The 23,786-nt window shown below is 43.5% G+C and overlaps 1 protein-coding gene and 1 non-coding gene across 2 annotated transcripts in view; one reads left to right on the forward strand and one right to left on the reverse strand.

Annotated features, from left to right (window-relative positions):
- SH3KBP1 (SH3 domain containing kinase binding protein 1) overlaps positions 1–23,786 on the forward strand; it is a 362,585-nt gene that overhangs the window by 82,988 nt on the left and 255,811 nt on the right. The window lies entirely within an intron of this gene.
- LOC125999907 (small Cajal body-specific RNA 11) lies at positions 23,412–23,544 on the reverse strand. Its single transcript, XR_007492342.1, has one exon. It is a non-coding gene; the product is annotated as a small Cajal body-specific RNA 11 (non-coding RNA).

A 23,786-nucleotide genomic window follows, 5' to 3' on the forward strand; every position in this document is an offset into this window, starting at 1 on the left:
TTCTAATATTTATAGGCAGAGGTTCGCAGGAAAGGTGATTTGATCTGCCACCCCCTTTTCAGAAAAAAAAGAAAAACACTTGGCACCCTCCTGCCTTCGTGTCAAAATACCTCCTTTCAGGGAACTAATAGAAAGTGTCCCCCAGTTGTCACCAAAGCTAGTTCTGCTCCCCTAGATCATTCCAGCACCCCTTGGGGGCAGTATTGCCCACTTTGGAAAACTAAGTAATAAATTTGTGTGGCCAGCCCAGTTCCAGAGAGTCACATAAATCCTTGCCTGAGTGTATGTTGCCTTATAGGAAATGTCTGGCTTTCACCAGAACTTTCTAGGAAGACCCAAATACAAAAAAATCCCATCTCAGAGAAAAGAAGTTGCAAGCAGACAAAACTGGTATTGTGGCAGCAACTGTTAAACCACACAGACATATCCTGTAACTGTCCATTTTAGGGGACATCTGAGGAACAGATTTAACAAGCTCTCTGCTTCTCTTGAGTTTACAAACTGAAAGAAGAAAGAGATCATGACCCCAGCCATGCAAATGAGATACGTGTAGTCAGCATAGCCTCCAATATATACATGCAGGAAGAGCGCAGGACAGTGAAGAGGGTGGGACTGTTCCAGCTAGACTCATCACCGAAGGCCTCTTGGGAGACGTGGCTTTGTAGTTCACACCTGAATGATGTGGTGCTTCCTGTTGTTGCTAGGAGCCATTGAAGCAGACAGCAGGAAGTGCAAAGGGCCCGAGGAATAAAGAAGCCTTGTTTCCCCCACATTGTAGTGTCAGTGCTTCAGAAGGGAACTGCACAATGCCGTGGAAATGATGCCGCTCAGAGCAATACTGGCAGCTGTGCCATTACCCAGGCTACCCCAGGGCACACTAGTGGAAGGGTTTCTCCAGCTCACAGTCTCTTCTTTTAATGCATTGGAAATTGTTCTCTCTCACTCCTGCTATTTTGGGTGGGTGGGGAGGCTATGGAAAGTCTCATACCTTTTTGGTGACCCACCCCTTCAAAAGCAATGTGAATTTGCTATTGAGGCTAGCTGTCTTGTGAGTTATGCAGTTGAACCATTGTATTACTATTCATAATTCATAACGTAGCTCATCGTAACCCCCACATCTGCCCAGGTAGTCCTTTTTCCTCCATGAAGATAGAGGAATGGAAACCCAGACAGGTTTTCTAACTTGATGAATTCTGAAGATCTAATGGTCAGCTTTGCTATATTCATCCCCTATCATCTGTGTTGCTTCAACGTATTTTAGGGATGAACTTTATTTGGGCAGGGACTTCCAAATAACCCTCAGGTGGCCTGGGGTTCCCTGCCAGCAATTTTCAGCCAACCTGGCTGGGCGTTTTGATGCAAGGAAGCAATGGTGCTCAGGCCCTGCAGTTCCAGGGATTATCTGGTGCAGTCTGGCAGTGCTGGGGCTGCACCTAGTCATACTTGGGGGCCATGTTATACCCGGGAACAAAGTGGCAGTATTGAATGCAAGCCATCTGCCTTTACCCCTGTTGTATCTCTGCAGTTCAAGGATGGGAATTAAAAATTGAAGTTGCTGATGAAAAAATAAAAAGAACATAGCTGTTGAATACTTATGGTAATTCTGTTTATGTTAAATAGCTGCCTTACAAGGTAGATTTAATAAATATATGTTGAACCATCTAATATTTGTTCATTTGTCAGACCTGCTTAAAAATGAAAATGGATAGTTTAGTTTCAGCATCCCAATTCCCTCTGCTGTCTTACTGCCACATATGTTATGGTAGAGTATTAATTGGTACCAGTCTGCCATTCTGTATTGTATTTTTACCTGCTCTAATGATTTTTTATACTTTTCTACTAATAATTTTTACTCCTTCAGAATAAATGAATCATAATATGAATAAACCATACTCAATTTAGGGCTTGAGGGAAAGAACTTTTCGTTGGATGAGAAGGTAACCATAATTTACTGGTTCCTGTTTGCCATCAGGGAAAAGAAGAAACTTTCCCATGGGTACCTCTATTGACACACAAAACATTAAAAAATTAAAAATGACTTGTGTTAGGTAATTAAACATTCCATGAAGGAAAGAAAATCTGAACGAATATGCTTTTTGACCTTTTTACACCTGTCAATTAAAATAACTGACTTGAAAATCACTGCCTTACTGGTAGCAATAAATGATATTTACTCTGTGCCTAGTTAGTTCTTCATATCTCTCTACCTCCCCATCTCTCTTATCTATATGTCCATCTGTCTGTCTACCCACCTACTCATCCATCTGACCATCTGTCTATCCGTCCATCTGTCCGTCCATCCATCCATCCATCCATCCATCCATCCATCCATCCATCCATCCATCCATCCAGGACACTGCATGCTGGGTGAGTAAAGTAGCAAACTTGTATGCAGCAGTTCCCATGGAGCAGAGAAAAATGTGCTCAGGGTAGGGGGCTGAGGAGACATAGATTGTCACTGCTAGGGCTGGATTACATCCTGTGGGTGATTTAACTCTAGAGTCTGTGCATTCTCACTCCTAATTGCACTATTGTACAAGATTGTTTGGGTGGCCCAGCAGAAAGGGGTGCCCAAATCTAGTTTCTCTGAGAACCTGCTAGGTATCTTGACTGAGGTGGATTTAGGATAATAGATTTAAAAAAAAAAATATTCACGTTCAATTGCATTTGGTTGGAACCACTACTTCCTGTGAATGGCTTATGTTGTTTGAAGAAGGGAAATGAACCTATGAATTTTTAAAAAGTTTCTTGAAGTATATATTGATTTTTAAGAATGAAATCAATTAATAGTCCTCATTAGATCCCATAATGATTTATTCTGGCATGCTCGGGCTCCATGTAAGGCTCTTTAATACTACAGGAATGCAGGTAGTAGTCGAATGTGGCTGGTAGCAGTGGGCATGCGCAGTTATGAGAGTGTTGATGCTGTCAGCACAAATGGAAAAATGTATTGCTTTAATTTAAAAAACAGGCTGTTTCTCGTCGACTCCCTTTACATTTAAGCTGACTACTCATAGTTTCTGGGAAGGTGGCGAGGGAGGGAGCAGGAGTTGGCTCTGTTGTTCCCCAGTAGGATCCCAAATATTTGAAGATATAAATTCTGGTGCTGAGCTCAGATTATGGTGAACTCAAGATGTAAAATCTGAAGAGTGCTCCCCTTAACACATGGGGCTCCCTTCTCCCATGTGTTAGGGAGAAATATGTCTCAAGAGATTTTGAAGCCAAATAGATGATGGTAGGATCCTCAATTCTCCCACTCCACTAGGCCATACAGATCTCCAGGAGCTCTTGATACAGTGCTGATTCAGAACCAGGAGGTCTGGGGTCCTGCCCCCCACCCCGAGCCCCACAACCTATGTAGGGGAAAATTGAGATTCTGGCTTTCTAACATGCTCCCATGTAGTAGTTAGGTTGTAGAGACTGTTCCAACCTCTTAAAGCAACAGTACCACACTAAGTCAACCGAACTGGACACACTGGGGCTTAGATCCCAAGATATTTTGGGGGGAAATAACCGATTTTGAAATTATTTTTTAATAAATCTGCCAGCTTTGTGTTTATGGGGAAAAAGGAGAGAAGGGCGTAAAGACAACTTTAAAAAAAACTTCACTTAAAACTGAAATATTGACTACAAGCTTCTTGATACTTTAAGTGCTTCGTACTTGACGGAAACTCCAGGAGGATTCCTAGCAGTCTCTCCTCCTTGGAAGTTGACCAGTTCCATAAGATTTGTATCCAGAGTGCAAGGGAAAAAAGAGAGAGCATACTTAATGGTTACTTTGCTGATCTGCTTAGCATTAGATAATGTCTGTGAAGGCTCCCGGAGTGTGTCCAGGGAAGCTGGGGCCCAAATATGGAAAAGAGGAGTCATGATTATGAGGTAGTAGCTGAAACTTACCATTGCAAATATTTCAAGGGCTATTTCAGCTCTTTCCTATGCCACTGGGTTGGGGTTTCCATTCTTGGTGGGGTTTGGATGGCTAAGGCCATTTGGGAAAGAAGGGCTTACTGTGGTCTTGGCCACAATCAAATGTCAGTTTTTTGGTGGGGGTTGTGACTTCTGCCTTTCATGGTAAGATGCTTTTTCCTTCATTTATTCACTCTCCAGTTGTTTGATAGAGATTTCCTGCTGCCATAATTTTAACATTCCTTAAGTCATACTGTAATTTTTCTCCTTGAGGTCATACGGGAAGATAAGACACCTGGTGGAGAAGATATCAAACCTTTATCAGTGTCTTTGCTCAACACCAAGCATTCTCCAATTCTTATTGCATAGCTTATTCTCCATATTCCAGCTTTTTACCTTAGGGCACCAAATAAAGGTGAAAAAAGTTGCCTGCTTCTCATCTTCCTTATTTGGAAGTGGATATGCTGGGAGAGGCATTCATTTCCTTGCTATCCACAATGGCGAAAACTTCCACATTGTGTGTGTGTGTGTGTGTGTGTGTGTGTGTGTGTGTAGTGTCTGTGTTGGACTGACATTAACCTTTCATGCCACAGTACTACCTGTGTCATGTGCTGAATCTATGGTTGTTGTAGGAAAGCGGGTGTGGGTAAGAACCACTTGGAACTCCAACTCTTCCATGCAACCTCAGTGACACGAGTGACCTGCAGGAGAAGCTGCTGCTCTTAAAAGTGAAAGATCAGAGCCACTCAGTGGGTCTTGCTTTCCTTCTGTTTCTGAAGTTCTGTTTTAGAGCCTCAATGGAGACTCCAAACCAGTTTTCCCAGCCCTTCATGGATGGGTGTTCCGAAGGCTAAAGATGCCTGAAGAGAGGGCACCTGGATGCCAGGGGGTCAGGCAGGGAATAGAAGAGGAAGAGGGTGGAGTGTGCATAGAGGCCTCAAGAGGGCAAAGTGTGCTAAGTATCTGAAAGCTTTGACCCGGAGGAAAAGGTGAAGTGAGTGTGGCTGGACGGTGATAGGGACCTTTGGGAGCCTTTGGAAGGTTTTGGCTTGTGTGGGAGCTACAACCAGCAGTGCTCAAGGCTTAATCCTGACTCTGTGCTCAGGGATTACTCCTGGCTGGGCTCAGGAAATCAAACTCAGGTGAGCCTCATGCGAGGCAAGCACACCAACCTCGGTACTATTGCTCTGACTCCTCCTGTGTAAGGAGTTTGGACTTTAAAAGTAGCTGGGGAGCATGGAAGGAAGCATTTAAGCAGGAACATGCTGCCATCAGAGGTGGGTGAGGGGAAAGCTGCTGTGATGTCTGCTGAAAGAGTATCTGCTCCCTTCTAATGGTTTCCAAAAGAGTCCAGCCTCCCACTTGCAGTGTCCACAGCAGCGTCATTTTCTGATTTCCAAATTTACCCTTTGCTCCAAGAACCCATTTGCACTCTCCCCACTTCCATGCCCAGCGCTAGGCAACCACTCATCTCTGTAATTTCTCCTTTTTCTTCAGTTGGAAGGGGGGAGTCTCTTTACCAAATTACCAGCTCCTGCTCTTGACCACCCAGCTGGTGCTCAGCTCATTCCTGCCAGCGATGCTAGACTGCAGCAACACACCTGACTGGGATTGCTCCAACCAGGATTTTTATGATCTCATGGAATTGGGAGGCTCGTGATAGGGTGGTACCTACCCTACTATAGCTGCTCAGTATTTTATCAGAGACCCCTGTGCTTTTCCTGTTGCTTCTCCATGGTGCTGTTTGAGCATCTGCTCTACACAGGGGCTGGCTTCTTAGTGTTGGTGGAGTACAATGGCTCTGTGGGTCCCTCTGTTTCCTAGCTACCTTGGTCCCCGCAGGTAAGGGCAGCTTTTACCTGCAGTCTGATTGGGTGATTTTCACTCCCTTTACCCACCTGGAACCAATGATGGGCTTAGAATTAATTAGCATGCATCCGGAGCTGGGGATGGCCCTATAGGGATGAGTGAGCACCTGTGACGCATGATGGTTTCTGCTGGGGAAGGAAAAGAAGGCAAATCTGCCTTGTGAAGACAGGTGTCAGCCAGTTTGTTCTTGACCCTGAATTTGTGCGATCCATTTGGATCCCAGGAAGCCAAGAAATCATTGTTAGTTGGTCAGAGAGTGACTGAAAAGTAGACTCTTGGACCACCTAGATGGACAGTAGTGGCGGGGTGGTAACATCCAATATATTGGGGGAAGAAAGCATTGTACTTGCATTCGGGAAAGCCATTTGCTTTAGGACAGAAATATTTTAATATATGGTTTATAGTACATGATAGAAAAATCATTCTTATCTAGCTTACGTGAGTACTTTGGAATCCTCCTGGTGGATAAAGAATTCTGAATAAGGCAGGATTCAAGTTACTCTGAACTTGAAAGTAACCAAAGATTGACTCTCTGCCATTAAAGACCAGGCTTCACTAAACCAAATAGTATGCCAGTTAATTTGGGATTGAGGACATTTTGCTTTTCATATAATTAAAAACAAAAACAAAACAACACAATAGGCCTGTGCTTTGCAAAGTCGCTGACTGGCTTCTGAGCTGTGTTCTCGAGCCTGGGAGTGAGGTTTGTCCTGTAAGTAATGCAAGTTTGCTGGTGCAGCTCTTAATGGTGAGAACGGATGTTGAAGAAAGCAGACACCATATGCCCTTTGTTTCCCGTGCATGTCCCCTCCTGGAGGCTGGGTGTAGTGGTTCAGCTGTCTCGAATAATCTCCATTTTGCTGCGACTGCAGACTTTGCGGTTCTCCTCCTCTTTTCTCTTCAATCTTAGTTCTAATTTCTTCCTAATTAGGTGCCTCTTCTTCCTCTTTCTTCCTCTGCCCCCCCCCCCGTTTATAAGGGTTCCCCACCCTCCAGTGGCAGAGATTGGCTTGACTTTGAAAAAAATAGTTTCACTTGATTTGTGGCAGAAAGTACAGAGAATTGAAAAAAAAAATAAAAAGAAAGAAAAGCCACCCAGTGTGCATGTGTGGTGGGAGGGGCAGGCTCTCTGGGTACGGGACAGGATGCTGAGAATAATTCCACTGCCAAGTGAATCAGAGAGACTTGCAGTTCTTGGGGAGTCTGGAGCACACGTCTGAACTCTGGGCAGCCAGCCCCAAGCCCGCGGCCCATCCTCGCAGAATGGAGCTTTCCACAGCCATGGCCCCGAGTGTGGCAGAGGTGCCTGAGTCTGTAAGTTATGATCGTGATTGCCTGGGAACCTGCATCTTCTGTAGCCCAACGCCCTGGGAGTTAGGGAGGGAGGCACTGTGGTGATTGGTTCCCTGCTCCGTTCTTCTGTGGCGAGCCACACGGCTTGCTGCTTGGACCTGCATCTTACTTTTCTCCCAGGGGGTAGGGGAAGGCATTTCCTTGTCACCTTCCTCTGTGACCCAAGAAGTTTCTTTACCCTGAAGCCTGGCTTGTGGCAACATCCATAGCAACTGTGAAGAACCCCTCTTTCTGGTGTGATGCTGCTTCCCTTCCCCTGCTTTCTCTGGCTATTCTTTTTCTGGGAGGGGGTGGTCACCTTATAATGGAGTCCCCGCAAGCACCCCGCAGACTTCCCTTTGATTGGGAAGTGTCCCTGCTCTGGGTTCGGAGCAGGTAACATTTCGGAGGCAGCTGGCAGACTTGGGAGGCTGGGATTGAGCCAGGTGGGGAATCCAGCTTTTCTGGGTGGGAGGAGTGAGAGGGAAGCGGGAGATTTTGAGTCTCCCTGGGCTCAGTGTGGAGCACTGTCCTGCTGGCCAGTTGAGGCGGCTGAGGCACAGATTCACATTGCCTACTGTAGGTAGCTTTGAGGGGGGCGCTCTTTGCGTTCCTTAGCAGCTCACTTCCCAGGATGGCTGGAGTGTTCAGGGCAGTGACTGTGAAAGCACCGGGCTCTCACTTGATGGGCATTTGCTTGGGAGGTGTTTTGCTTCTCCCTGCCCTTCCTCCATCCTTACTGGCCCCTCTCACCACCAGTGCAAGCTGTGTGCCGGACACTGTGCCTGCCACCCATCATGCTGTTCACATCTTGTTTCTGTGGTTGTCAAGTTCTCCTGATTGCTGTTGTAGGTTACTTCTGGGGTTTGTTTAAGTCCATAGCCCCAGATTGTGCTTTCAATCAGGGCCTCATCAATATGGCACTGGGGACAAGGCCTTCGTCGCTGATGCTTCTGCATTTGAGTTCATGATCATGGGGACTGGGAGCCCATGTCAGGGTGCTGATTTATGAGTCCTGGGGTGGGAGGGATGTGGAGACATAATTCTGAGGAAGATTTTCTGGTTCAGCTTTGAATTCCCAAATGATGAATTCTTCTATCAGGTAGTGCCAGGGGGGAAGATGAGCCCAGCAATTTGTTATTTGGGAAGTGGAGTCAGTGTTGAGCTGGGCCACAGAGATGGTTCATTTGGTGGTTTCAGTTAAACCTGCTCATGGATTTAAGCAACTATCACACATAGTCATCACTTCCTAGTTGAATTGTATGTGTACACAGACACATAAAGACAGACCTTTTTGTTTTTAGGTCACACCTGGTGATGCTCAGGGGTTACTCCTGGCTCTGCACTCAGTGGTCATTCCTGATGGTGCTTGGGGGTTTGAACCTGGGTTGGCCACATGCAAAGCATACATCCTACCCACCATATCAAGCCAGCTCCAAGATAGGTTTTTAAGAACATGTCCTGGGGCTGGAGATGGCACAAGCAGTAAGGCATTTGCCTTGCATGCCCTAACCCTAGGATGGACCGCGGTTCGATCCCCCGGTGTCCCATATGATCCTCCAAGCCAGGAGCGATTTCTGAACGCATAGCCAGGAGTAACCCCTGACCATCACTGGTGTGGCCCAACCCCCCTCCAAAAAAACCATAAAAGAAAAGATAAAACATATCCTGTTCATTAGTTATACACTATGCTTATACTTGCTAACTAATTGGTAATAAGAGTTCCCTTGTCAGGCACAAGTTCACCCACTGTTTCCCCACTAAGTTCCTTGTATTTCATCTCATGTTTAGGCAAAAGTTTGCCTTTTACTGCCCAAACTCCTCAGTAACTGTATTGGTGAGCTCTACTGCACATTTTATTTGGGGGCAGCACTCAGCGGTGCTTAGGCTTTGCATTCCAGGCTCTGCATTTCAGGAGCACTCTATGTGGGCTTGAGGGACCAAATCAGGGTGTCAGAGATTAAACCCAAATTCTCTGCATGCAAGGCAAGCAACCTTCCTGCTGTACTATCAGTCTGGTCCCAGTCAGTATTCATTTTGGTGTTTGCTTTTGGAACCGCCCTGTCGTCCTAAGCTTTTTGGTATGCAAAGACTTGAGAGTGCCTTATCTTCTCCCCAACATTAGTACATTATATCTCATGGCACATATGGACCCTGAGGAATGCTTGGGCTGTGTTCATCGAAGTCCATGGTGGCTGTACCTCTGACGCTCTGGGCATGTCTGTTTATCCAGTGTTGGCTACCTCCTGCCACAGCAGTGCCCAGGCTGACCAGGCTCCCACCAGGTCCTTTCCCGAAGCGGGTGCTCTGCTTTTCATGCTCCTACTGGGAGGGCCCTTCTGTTGGCACATGCCTGCTTCTCACCCAGCCCTTCTGGGCCATCTTGTCAAAAGGGACTTCCTCCATCTTAGGGGGCCTTTCTCCCTTCCCCATCTTATCACCACATCACCCAGAGCACTTACCTCCAGTTTGTAAGTCCCTATTTCCTCATCTACCCCCTTCATCCCCACTGCCTCCCACACTAGAATATCAGCCCCATGCTGATATCATAGTCCACTGTCTCAGTTACTAGTTCAGTGCTGGACTCATAGTAGCTGCTTAGCAAACATTTGGATAGTGAATCTGGCTGATTCAAAGAGGGTGACTTTTCTGTGGCTCACGCTGATAAAGACAGTTCCTTCTTCGCTCTGCCGGATTGTCACTCCTCCCCCTTTGTCCCATCTGTCCTCCTTACTGCTCTGGCACTTGGGGGCATGTTCCATACCTCAGGGCCTCATTTCTTTCCCTGTCTGTTCTCCTGGGTACCAATAGACATCATTTTTGTTCCCCAAATGAAAACCACCTGCCTTCAAAGTGAGTTGCTTAAAAGAATGGCCTTTAAAAAAACGGAGGTCTGCATGTCCTCACCTCCTGCCAAGAATAATGGCAGAACTCTCTTATCATGGAAAGTTGTTATCCCTCTGGTCAGAATCCAAAGCCAATGAACAATCACTAAGTGTGCTGGGCAATCTCTTTTCTCTGCCCTGCTGCTCTCAATGTCATTGGTTGCTTCTTTTGCTGGTCTTGATGCAGTTATTTAAGGGGTATAAGCTTTGTCCTGCCCCTCTTGGTGGATTTTCTCTGGCCATGTTCCCTACGGCAAAGAGCAAAGGGCTGTGGACTACATGAGAATAGGGATCTGCCATGACTGGTGGACGGCTCAGGCTACTGGCCATCAGCTTGCAGTAACAGATAATATCCCCATTTTAGAGATGGTAAAATGGAGGCTTGCAGGTGTTAGCTATATTTGAACCAGCCAGGAGTAGAATTCCGGTCAGTATACTCCTGAATCTGTGTGTTTATTTGTAGGCTGTTTCTCGGGCTTCTTAAAAAGCATGTGCTGCTCTTTAGTATAGATGTATTCACACATACATGCAATACCACTAAGTTTCCTGAAATAGTCGTAGTATAGTCTTCATCTATTAAAAGAATGTTGCTTAAGAACCAAGACTTGGTCCTCAAACTATGTAGTCAGAAGAGGATGAAACAGGCCTTTGGGACATTGATGGAGTGAAAGATACGCTAGTTGTGGGAGTGGTATTGGAATGATTGGTACATGAAACCAACAGTGATCACTATTGTAAATCATGCTACCTCTATAAAATGATATGTATGTTGGAGGAGTGCTAGTTTTTTCATGGCAGGAGTCCCTTGCTTTTTCAAGACTGAATAATATTCCACAGTATATCTATACCACAGTCTCATTGTCCACCTATCTGTCAGTGGACAATTAGGTTATCCTAGGTCTTGGTTGTTAGAGTCTGGGGTTATGGGCATGATATGAAAGTTCAGTCTGCTTTCAGGTCGAGCTTATGGTCCACAGTACTGTCCTGTACACTCAACATTTTGCTAGCATAGATCTCATGTTTTCCATGAGGATTATCAAGCTGGTGAGAGGCTTCTAAATTATTCAGTCAGTGACTTGGTGGCTTTTCAAACTTGGAATGAACAGTTGATTCTTCAGCACTATAGGTCCTAAGAGTACAGACCCCTAAGCAGTTGAAGCTCCATGTGATGCTTTGTGACTTTCTGAAAACTTAACAAGTAGCCTGCTATTGATGACACATACGAACATTTCCCACCGAGACATAGTTTCTACATTGTCTGTGTTATGTGCTAGAATCTTAGATGAGCATAGCCTTAGAAAGAAAGTTATTTCAAACGCAAGAAAGAAAATACATTATTTCCAGGACTGCACCACATTATCGATGACCATAAATCTAGGTCATCTTTTTTCAGGAAGATTTGCATATGAGTGCACATATGTAGATCAAATTCATGTTGTTATAAAGCCGAAAGTGTAGTTGGAAAAATACTAGCATAGGTGATATGTAAAATATGTTAACCGGAGTGGTGGAACAGCAGTAGGGCATTTGCGTTGCATGTGGCTGACCTAGGGCGGACCACAGTTCGATCTCCCAGTGTCCCTATATGATCCCCCAAGCCAGGAGTGATTTCTGAGTGCATAGTCAAGAATAATCCCTGAGCGTCACCATGTGTGGGCCAAAAACCAAAAAAAAAAAAATTTAACTTTATGAGGAGGTTTACATGATGCAAATGAATTTTCGAGTCTTTTTTTGGTCACTTTTTGGTTTGTTTATTTTGGAGACATATCTGGTGGTGTTTGGAGGACCATGTGGTGCCAGGGAGTGGATCCTGGATTCATGCATACAGAACACACACTGCAGCACTTGAGATAGTTCTTCTGCCCATATTTTATGTATTTTAGGAGGTGGGGTTTGGGCCACACTCAGTGTTGCTCAGGGTTCTGGCTCTTGTCAGGGTTCCCTCTTGGCAGCAATCAGGGGACCATATGCAGTGGTACATATCAAACTGGGCTCAACTGTATGCAAGGCAAGCACACTGTACTGTTTCTCCAACATCCTTTCAGTACTGTCAAAAACATTTATAGGAGTATAACATACACATAATTTTATACAATACTTTATTTAAGCACTGTGGTTAAATACACATACTCTAAAAATGCACAGAGCCCACTGAGTTTTTTCTTCCTTTCCACTCCCCTTATTACTGGTGTTTTCAGGGCTTATACCTTTATTGTGGCGGCAGCAGTCACAACAAGTGTTAGGCTTTGTATGTGGTGATGTGGGGTGGTGCCAAGGAGCAAATTCGTGGCTTCACATATGTGAGTCAGCCAAACTTTAACCATTGGGCACACATCTGGGCCCTTAGTTTGTTGAATTTTGGATTGAATATATTGTGTTACCAGCACTAGACCAGAGCATGCACCATTAAGCTGCTTTGATTCAATGCATTTGTGTGGGGTACAGCTGCAATCGATGTCCATTGTGTGTGCATGTGTGTGCACACACATATGTGTAGGGTCTTCCATTGAAGGCTCAGGGTTTGGGGTCACCTGATAGTACTTGAGACCATTGGCAGGGTTCAAATCCAGGCCTCAGAGCTGAGAAACATGTGCTTTACACCTTCATATCACATCTTTGGTTCCTGACTGAAATTGAAGATCACACAGCCACAGAGAGAATAGAGCAGACTACTGTAAGGGCTATCACAAAGGAGCACAGCCCATAAGAGTACAAGGGTTCATCATATACCTTGCATTTGGACAAACTCAATTCTGTCCCCAGCACCGCAAGGGATTCTGAGTACCACTGTATGCAATACTGGACACCTCTCAAGTGTTCCTGGGTGCGCCCTGGATGTCCTCAGCATCACAGGGATGGCCCAGATTTTCCCAGTATTATAGAACCTGAGCAGCACCACATAACCAGGCAGTTGCAATGAACTCCAGGCCATGTGGCCAAGATATCCATGAAGGGCCTCTTGGCTTCCTTTGAGACTCCCTTCAGAAAATTGCACATTGTATGAAACTCAATCATGAACAACTTTGTATCTGTGAATCTCACAGTGAGTCAGTTAAAAAATTATAAAAAAAGAAAGGGAAAATGCATACAAATGGGGTTGATTGAGGAGGTGCTTATAAGAATATGAGCAAGGAGGAAGAAGTTCAGTCAGGCCTTGCAGTTGGGTATGCGGGTTGGTGGGAACAGGAATGGAGACTAGTTTTCTGAATTGCATCTGGATAGGGAAGGAAGGTGATTTTTGTCCCAAGCCCCTAGAATTCAGTGACTGTCCACCATGTCTCTTGAATCTTGGTTTTAGCATGCTGTTACATCAACCTGCTTATTTCTTAGTAAAATCCCTAAGTACATCTCAGTACAAAATGAGAGCTGGAGTCTCTTTGCTTTCAGTGTCTGGGCTCTGCCAGGCTGTTTTGGGAAGCTGAGCATGCCTGGTGGTGATGGATGGTGTTTAGGGAGTGAGGGAACAGGTACCTCTAGGAGCTTGTAGATGTGCAGGGCTCAGTCAGAGGCTCTGATTAATGGGCGCCTTGGGAGAAATGCTACTCTTGCTTTCTGGGATTCACCACTACAGTGGCTTTCTTGAGTCAGAGACCTGGGGTAATAGAAAAATCCCTTTTTGTTTGTTGATGAGATAACTTTCATGGTTCAGTTTTGTGAGGGACTGAGTTCTTCACTTTCTTTTTTTTTCTTTTTGTTTTTTGGGCCACACCCAGCAGTGCTCAGGGGTCACTCCTGGCTGTCTACTCAGAAATAGCTCCTGGCAGGCACGGGGGACCATATGGGACACCGGGATTTGAAACAACCACCTTAGGTCCTGGATCGGCTGCTTGCAAGGCAAACGCTGCTGTGCTATCTCTCTGGGTCTGGGACTGAGTTCTTGCTCATTTGATATATGCTTTCTTGTGGTCCCAGCCTAGAGGGTTTGTATTTCTTTGTGATTGTGTGTTTGTGCATGTATGTAAGCAAGAGAAGTTCTGAGACAAATGACACTCAGGAACTAGAGGAGGTGCCCTGCTTGGGATAGGCCTGGGGGTATCTGATGGTCCCTTCTCAGCATCATGCCTGGATGGGGGCTCTAATGACTTGTACTGAATAGAAGGGGGAGAAATTCAAACTGGCATTGAATTGTGTGTCCTGTGTTGGGGCCTCCCTTATTTGCTTTAGTATTGCAACAAGCCTCTAAGGTTGGCGCTGGCAATATTCTCATCTTTTAAGTGACCTCCTACCCCCTTTAATCTGGCGACAGTTGTACTGTAAGCACCCCCCCCCCTGCTCTTTGAATTGTTTCTGGTTCCGATGAGAAGTCATTTCACTCAGTAGCATTCTGGTTTGGCTGCAAAGCTAAGCTATGTTCTGATAGCGGAAACAGTCACCCAGGACCCGCGTCGTCTCCCATGGTAACCTGCTGGCAGTGGGTCACTTTCCTCAGAATCTGACTTGGGATCTTATCATCTGCCCACTAAGTTCTGTGTCCTCGCAGCTGCGGTCAAGGGACCTGCAGGATCAAAAGAGCAGTTTTTGGTTTTCCAGCCGGGGTGTTGAGTAAAGATCACTGCTGTGACGTGGCTTTTCAGGAGTGGGCGAGGCGAAGACCCACTGAACTCTTAAAAGTGTTTTTATAAGTACACCCAGAAGATTGGGATCTGAGAGTGTTAATGGCTTTTGTGTGTGCATGGGGCTGCATACTTTACAGAACCTGTTCTCTGCCTTGAAGCTGTTTGGGCACCCTGTGTGGCAGGTATTTTTATTTTTATGAAACAGAGTGCTGTGTGTAAAATCCTGGTTGAGGATTTACAGGCAAACAGACAAGACGCTAATCCTGGATTCATCTCAGATAGTCTGTCTCCAACATCAGTGCCTCTGCATGGTACCAGAGGGTACCTGTTAACCAGATGCTCTTCTAGAGCTTCTTGGGGCACCCTGGTAGAGGATTGAGGCATGGAAAGCACATTCATTAACCCCAACCAGGGTTTTTTTTTTAGCTTTGCACCATGAATACTTTGGGATACTTAAGTCTTTTAGTGGGGCTAAATTACACAGTAGTTCTGATCTCTACCCAGTAGATGCCAGTAGTAACCCCTGTCCTAGTTTTGACAGTGACAGTGTCTCCAAAGAGTTTCACTTGTCTCCTGGAACATATTTTTTTTTGATAGAATCACTGCCTTAAAGATAAGAGCAATATTTCAAAGAGGCAGACAGAAAATCTTGAACATTATAATTAGTCTTTTCTCCCTCTACGCCATCAGAAAAACTGTGCAGATCTGGCAGAGTTAGAAAAGAGAAAACAAGTGATATGTTTCACGTTGACTTCATCTTCATGAAAGGTGTCGGGTCACCCAAAGAAGAAGCAAGCCAGTAGTTTTCAAAGTAAACACCACAGAAGCAAAAAAAAAAAATGTTTCATAGAAAAGTTAGAAAAGTGAGCAGCTGAAATAAACACATACAGTCTCCTGTAATCCCACTGCCAGGGGAAATGTGGTTCACTATTTGCTTTATTTCCCTTTAACCTTTTCCAGTATGCATGAATAAATATGTATATCATTTTGCAAAAGGGTCATGCCACATCTGCTGTCAGGGACAGCTTTTTTTTTTAAGGTTAAATGTGCCACAATTATCTTTTGACATCTATAATGTTGAGCTACAAAGTTTTTAGTAACTAAGTGGTATTTAGTCATATGGCTGCAGTGTAATCCATACACTCACTCTGTGTATACATTTGTTCTCTTTTATTTATTCCTGCCACATCTGGATGTGCTCTGGCTTCACTCTTGGTGGTACTCGGGCAGCCATGTGGTGCCGGCGATACGAGCTGGGGTTCCTGCATGCAAAACCTTTGAGCCATTTTGCCAGCCCCGTTCTTCTAATTTTTGTTTTTGGTCTTAACATGCAGAACTGTGATAAGGATTGGTATGTGATCCAATGCTCATCACAGCTTACCTTTTCTCTTTAGAGAGGAAAGGTAATCAAAACACCTAATCCATAATGTGGTGGATTATATTTTCATTATATTTTGCCTCTGCAAATTGTGAGAAAGGCAGTAATAGCGGATTATGTACTACGCTTGCAGAACGGGGTGTGGTAGGTTCTTTTTTGTTCTGATTAAATGATGACAAGCAAGAAGCCAAATAGGTTTTATGCCTGGTTGTGAGGCCCACCCGGTGTGAGGCCGTTTCCTGAGTCGGCTCTCCAACCCAGTGAGGATCACTAACTCTTCTCATTCTCTTTGCTACTCAGAGCAATTCAGGAGTGTATTCTCATGCGTTCTCATTGCGCATACATTTTACACTTGGGAAATGATTAAATGAAAAAAATGTGATCAAATAATTCAAGCAATACAGTACAGAGCGTCGCCTCATTTATTGCTCTTTGTTTTTGTCCTTCTCTAGAAAGCTAGAAAGTATCTCTGCATATATAAACAGTAAAAATCAACCAACTCCCCCCAAAACCCACCCACTAGACAACAGTACATAAGATAGGATACAATTAACTTGGTGGAGTTCATGTTTCTTCTTGCAACAGCGCCTCATTCAGTTTAAATTTTCACTATTTGGAGTGGTTTTATGGTTCTTTTGGCAAAGTGTTAAATTTTATGTGAGTCTCTGTAGAGTTCTTGGATTGAATTCGAGTCCTTAGACTTTTTGCAGGACTGAAATGGCCTCTCCCCATTCTCCTTCCCAATCATATATAGCTTGCCTTGTTTCCTTGCCTTGTTAGAAAAGAGAAAATTGTTAGAAAAATTTTTGTTGTTAAAATTTTTTTCCTGCCTGGCATACACTGTGGGTTCATAGAATAGAAGCACAGGGTTGGACCTCACACACAGGAACAGCCTTAATTTCACAGGAACACATCTCATTTCACCTTGTTTTCAGTAGAAGTGGTTAGAAATGGGCCTTTGCCACTCCCACTCTAGAGACTTCAATATTGTCTTCTCCGTGGTCACTCTCTGAAAGAAGAATGTGTCATTTGACATGTGGCACAATGTCAAAGGACATATGTAAATTCAGTATTGTCGATGGCATAAGCACTTCCCATTTATGTTTACCCCTTTAAACCCTTCCATAAAGTCTTTTCTGATATTCTTTTGGCTCATTCTCATCTTCTCCTCAGGTTAATTTATTTTTTGGTTTTTGGGTCATGGCTGGTGATGCTCAGGGCTTGCTCCTGAATCTGCAGTAAGGGATCACTCCTAGCAGTGCTCAGGGAACCATATTGGGCCTGGGTGCTAGAGATCAAACCTGGGTCAGCCACATGCAGGGCAAATCCCCTACTCACTGTACTGTTGCTATGGTTATTAATATTTAAAAAAATAATATGTATGGGGCCGAAGTGATAGCACAGTGGTAGGGCATTTGCCTTGCATGTTGCTGACCCAGAACGGACCTGGGTTCAACCTCCAGCATCCAATGTGATCCCCTGAGCCTGCCAGGAGCGATTTCTGAGTGCATAGCCAGGAGTAACTCCTGAGCTTCACTGGGTGTGGCCCCCTCCCAAATTATGGTGAGTGTTACAATTTGGATGTTCTATTGCTTAATAACTTAATTTTGGCCAATATGTCTCCCTGATTTTTTTTTTTGGTTTTGGGGCCACACCCTTTTGACGCTCAGGGGTTACTCCTGGCTATGCGCTCAGAAATCACCCCTGGCTTGGGGGACCATATGGGACACCGGGGGATCGAACCGCGGTCCGTCCTACGCTAGCGCTTGCAAGGCTAGCTTACCTCTAGCGCCACCTTCCCGGCCCTGTCTCCCTGATTTTTAACCTATACGTGGATTCTGGTTGTCATCACCCTGGCATGGCACAGATATATGTCAATTGGTTGCTCACTTTTAAATTCACTTATTCTAATGGCGTTCTTCTGCTCGATGAAAAAAGACTTTCTAGATACCCTTCCATTGGGCACCAGAAAGGGGTTCATTAGTGTTTCTGTCACTTCACTTTTGAGTGTTGCTCTGCTGCTCAGGTGAGGGCACAGCATGATGCCATTTTTGACTTGGTATTTAAAGTTGTGGAGATTGGTAGACAGTTAAAGATTGTTCCATTGTTCTACCCCAGAGAGTGGGTACAGTAGCTGCCACAGCCTCAAGTAGTGAAAGGCATATGTTTTCTGATAACTCGAGGGGATTTCCTATGGGCACTGCAAATGCTCCTCATTGCATCTTGATCTTTTGAGTTGGTCTTTGGAAGTAGATCTTAGAAATTCATTTCTCAAATGCCAGTGAGCCTGAAATTTGGAGACACCCCTTTGCAGTGCTATAGCTAATGTTGGGAGATGGCCTGAGAAGATGGACTTGGGTCCCTCTATCTTGGAAGGTGGCAGTTGAAGTCATTTTAGATCTGATATCTAAAAGAAAAGGAAATGGCATTTTTATACTTTCTCCCCAGTCTTCTCAGGACTTATATCCAGACCTGCTGACTGGACCCTTCTGGAAATTTCCTGAGGGTTGTTCTGAAGCCACAAATGAGAGTTATAACAAAAGAAGTAAGCCAAAGAGTTTTTATTTACATTTTTAATTGTTAAAAATAATAGATTCTCTTTTATATAAAATGAAAGAACTTTTAAGAGGCAAGCAGTGGGTTCCAAGGAAAATGGCCTTTGGAGCCTAATGGTTCTGGAATGGAATGTCAGCTCTGTGACTTTTCCCTTAAGAAACTAGTTTGGGTTGAATTGTGTTGGCTTTCCTCTCCATCCCTTCCCCATTTATATGTGGAAGCCCTTACTTCCAAATCCCTCAGAATATCATTAGATTTGGAGCTAGGGAATTTAAAGAAGCAATCAAGATAAAATGAAGCTCTTAGAATTGGCCCAACTCTAGGTCTAATTGTGGCCTTGTAATTAGAGGAGGTTAGGACAGAGTTGAGTTGTTTACAAACCCAGGCGAGAGGCTTCCTACAAAACCAAATCTCCTACACCTTGATCATCCAGAATGGAGCATTAGAAAATTTCTCTTGTTCTCACTCCCTAGCACAGTCGATGGCGTTTGTTGTGTCAGCCATGACCAGCGAAACCCGCTGCTATTTGCAAGTCAGTGTGCCACTCTACTTTGCGTCTCCACCCTGGAGAGAAAAACAGAATCAATTTTAGGAATAGACTTAATGACTGACTTATGGTAGGTACAAATGGTGCTGCTAATTGTTGCTGACTTCATAATCATAAACCTGCCACCGAGATTTTCTGGATTTAGCCAGATTTGAGGATCTTTTCATACTGTTATGAAGGTCAGACCCAGTGATGCTTTCTTGGGTTGGCAGGTAGTGTCATTTCCAGAAATGCTTGAACTGATGGTGTGAGTCCGAATGTTCAATTCTCTAGGCTCTGTGGTGCTTGGGGGTGGGGGCACTATTATATAATGCCAGGGATCAAACCCAATGTCTCATAATTCTCTATTCCTTTGAGCTGTATCCCTGCCCCTGGGATTTCATTTTAATCCTTTTCAAATAGTACTTCAGAGAATGCTTGGGATCAGAGAGGCAGATACATCATGGATTTAGCAAGATAATGAAGATTTTTCTTCTGAGCAACCTTTTTCTTGGTCATTTTTAACCTCTTAACACACCCTGGTTCCAGATCTAATTTTACTTAGTATAAGATTACTGCTTCTAGTACAGTTTGAAAGCAGCTTTGGGTATGGTGTAATTTCTTACTCTAATACTCACTATATTGTTTCCTAGGGTTGCTATAACCCAAGTGTCACCAACTGGGCAGCTTAAACAACTGACATTTTCTTGACTTGTCATTTTGGAGGTTGGAAATTGGAGATCAGGGTGTTGACAGGGTTGATTCCTTTTGAGGAATTGTTCCTATAGGTGGAATCTGTTCCAGGCCTCTTGTCTAGCTTCTAGTGTTTTGTTGGCACATAGCTGTGTCAGTCTGCCTTCGTCTCCCATGTTACCCCCTCCACATGCATATCTAGGAGTTCAACCTCTTCATTATAAAGACATGTTGCACTAGGACCCAGTCACAGACCCTCATTTGTGACTTCATCTTCCGAAAAGTCTCTATTTCCAAATAAGGTCACATTCATAGGTACTGGGGATTAGGACACGTGATGAAAAGATTTTATTTTATATTTTAATTGATTTCTCAGTGGCTTACAGTACTGTACTTATAGAGTTTCATGGATATAAATTTCCAGTGCCATCCCACCATCAAAAAGACCACTCTAACTCATTTCTCTTTGATAACCTTTCTCTCTGATAACCACCATAGTTTTCACCAAGCGTAGGTGTTTTTTTTTTAATATTGTAGATGTTGCAAGCCATAACACCAGTTATCTTGGACTCAAGTCTGTCATTTTTGTTCATCTGCCTGTAACTAGCAGCTTCTGAGAAGTCCCTGCAAAGGTGGCCATTAATATAGATGGTTTCAGACCCTTCCAGGTCTCAATATTTATTAATTGAATGAACTGGATTGCAGAGTTAAATTGACATGCGATTGAGAATTATGCTGAGCATAATTTGCCCTTAGAAATACATGAGCACTCCACTTATCTCCCACATAAATGTTACTTGTAACTTTCTTGTATAAGTTGGCTGTGTTGCCACTACAGATGCTATTTAAATATCATTTTGTGCCTGTGAATTGAGATGTCGGGCACCTTCGAATGTCATGATGTTTCCTGTTCCTTGTGCAGAGCATGCCAAGAGGACTCAGTGTATTGGGTTTGTGCTGGTGTTTTTTTCCCAATGAATCACAACTTGATTATAATTTTACAATAATTTACAGAGAAAAATGGGTTAGTACCCTTCTCTGAAGTATAGCTTAAGTCTCAAAAACTGTGAGTTATAAGAAAATGAAGAATTTACTAATGTCGGTTAATCAGTTCCTGTTTACTGAGCATGTTCTACTTGCTGAAATGGAACTAATTTCCACATAGTAGAGAGGGAGTATAAGGTCTATACACTATGCTACACTGAGCTACACTATACTATATTACAGTGTCTATATTATACTACAAGGTACTATACTACACTATATTATGCTGCATAAATTATGCTATCAGCAATAGTTGTGACTTCTAGGGTCACCTAGTTACATTAAACAGTTGAAATATAATCATGTAAAATTGAATGAGATTGAATTGTATGGACATATGAAGAATGGAGAACTTACTACACACCAAGGAGTTATGAAAGACTTTGTGGATGAACTTAGTTTAGATTATGCCTGGAAATCTAGGGAATCCAAGAAAGGCAGAATACCAAGCCTGGAACATAAAAATGTTAAGCTATAGAATAGTCTCAAGTATTTCAAATAGGAAATATTTTGTAAAGAAGTAGCCTGCTAATCAACACTGGAAAAATTGTTTGTGTCCATACTATGAAATATTTACAGTCAGAAAAAGTGAGAAAGTCATTAATATGGAAATTCCTCCTGATGTTATTATTAAATGAGAAAAGCAAGGTGTGGCAGGACATTGTGAAGGATACAACCACATGTATTTGCTTAAAGAAACTGGAAAATGCCCAGGCAATGAATAACAACATTGGATGGGGGTAGTTGTGATTGTATCAGGGAGAAGTTAATGGGAGGAATGGAAGCTAGACAGTGGATGCCTGCAGTTTAGGGATTTAAATGATACAACCCCATCTTAATAAAAGAAATGGAAAAGGAAAAATAGGTATGATGATAGTGTTTGACGATGACAGGGCTACTCTTAAACTCAAATGTGCCCATTGTTTTGTCTGATTTGGGCACTGAGACAGAATGAATGAAAATAACCAATTACACAGAAGTTCTAAGGGATATGCTCTTGCATTTTCCTTGAGGATGAAATTCTTTTGACCAACTTACCACTGCCATTGTTGCAAGCACATCCTAAAATAGAGGGGATAATATCAAAACCCTTTTGCTTGTTGCATTAATTTTCTTTTTTTCATATTATCCTCCTGAAGTCCTGACCTCAATTCTTCAGAACACAATACTTTCCTGATTGTATTATTTAGTACAGTGGTTTTCAACCTCTAATCGTCAGGGGCAGAAGGGTTGAAAACCTCTGAATTAGAGTATATTATCCAGAATTATTACTCTGATCCCCAGAATCCTAAGAAGATCTTAGACTTGCTGAGTAAATTGGATGTGTGAGGTTGGGAAAAAAAGGTTCTCTAACTTGGCATCCTCTAATTAGTTTTTAAAAATGTATATTATAGTAAAATAGACATAAAATTTATCATATTAACCAATGTCAAGGTTATCTATATTTGGGTAGCATTAAGTACTGTTCACCTTGTTGTGAAACTGTTCTCTTGAACTTTTTCATCTTGCAAAACTGAAACACTTTACTTGTTAAATAGTGCCCCATTTCCCCTCCCTTCAGCTCTTGGCAGCCATATTGTACTTTCTTTGTCTAGGAGCCTGACTTCTGTAAGTGCCTTGTATTAAGTAGACTCACATGGTAGTTGTTCTTTTGTTATGGGTTTGTTTCACTCTGAGCAGAATGTTTCCAGGGTTTGTTTTATGCAGAATCCCTCCCCTGACCACTTTTTTGGGATTCCTGATGGTCCTCAGGAATTATTCTTGGCTCTGTTCTTAGGAATTACTCCTGGTGGTACACAGGTAACCATATGAGATATCGGAGATCACACCTGGGTTGAGTGTGTGCAGGGCAAGCACCCTACCTGCTCTATGATGATTCTGGCCTCAGCCCCCCATTTTGGGCCATACCTGATGGCACTCAGGGGTTATTCCTTGCTCTGGATTCAGAAATCACTTGTGAAAGGCTTGGGGGGGGCTATATGGGATTGCTGGGGATCAAACCTGGGTTGGTCCTGGATTGGCCATGTACCAGGCAAACACTCTACCACTGTGCTATATAGTTCTGGTCCTGCCCCTTCATTATTTTTAATGAAATTGTTTTTCCCTAGTTTTGTTGAGAAACTTTTAGTTTCTTTCCTTTTTAAGATGGAATAATATTCCATTGCAGGGATTCACCACATTTTGTTTATTCATTCAACTGTGAGTGGACTCTGAGATTGACCTCACCCCATCTTTGAATAAAGGATTTTATGGTCAATAACTTCATGCTGCAGTACATCATAATTTAGAAGCATACCATGGTCCTTTTTCTCTGATGTTCTTAGGTTGAGTGTTATCTTTCACATGGCTAGGTTATGATGAATTGAGAGTATGGGAAGGATATTCCTTTGCTCAATGCTTTCCATTGTTTAAGGCACAGAACTGGATCTGTACAGTTAGGAAATTGAGCCAGCTTAATTCTCTTTTTCCATTTTTTTTTGTTTTTGGGCCACACCCGGTGGTGCTCAGGGGTTGCTCCTGGCTGTCTGCTCAGAAATAGCTCCTGGCAGGCACAGGGGACCATATGGGACACCGGGATTCGAACCAACCACCTTTGGTCCTGGATCGGCTGCTTGCAAGGCAAATGCTGCTGTGCTATCTCTCCGGGCCCTCTGTTTCCATTTTTAATTGTCTTGTCAGGCCTTTAAGATCCAGGCCTATGCTCAGGGCATCCCTCCTGAACAGAGAGGGCGATTGCTGTATGTCCTGCCAGTTCACTATTAGAATTGCACACAGCAGACAAAGCATAGGCCAGGGCCATTTGTTTTACTTTTGCTTTATTATTAAATTATTAAACCGGATGATGAATGTTTTGACTCTGGAAGACTGGAGAGGGGGGATGAGAAGGATATATTTTTTGATAGAAATGTTTCAGTGCCCCTCACATTTGAACACCAAGGTGGTAACCTACACATAGTCCACAGTATATATCATTTCTAAAAATAATATTTGGATTTGAGTTTTACTCTTTTTGCAGTGGTAACATTATTTGAAAAACAAAA

The sequence above is a fragment of the Suncus etruscus genome, chromosome X (genome assembly GCF_024139225.1).
Source record: "Suncus etruscus isolate mSunEtr1 chromosome X, mSunEtr1.pri.cur, whole genome shotgun sequence".
Taxonomy (NCBI): Eukaryota; Metazoa; Chordata; class Mammalia; order Eulipotyphla; family Soricidae; genus Suncus; species Suncus etruscus.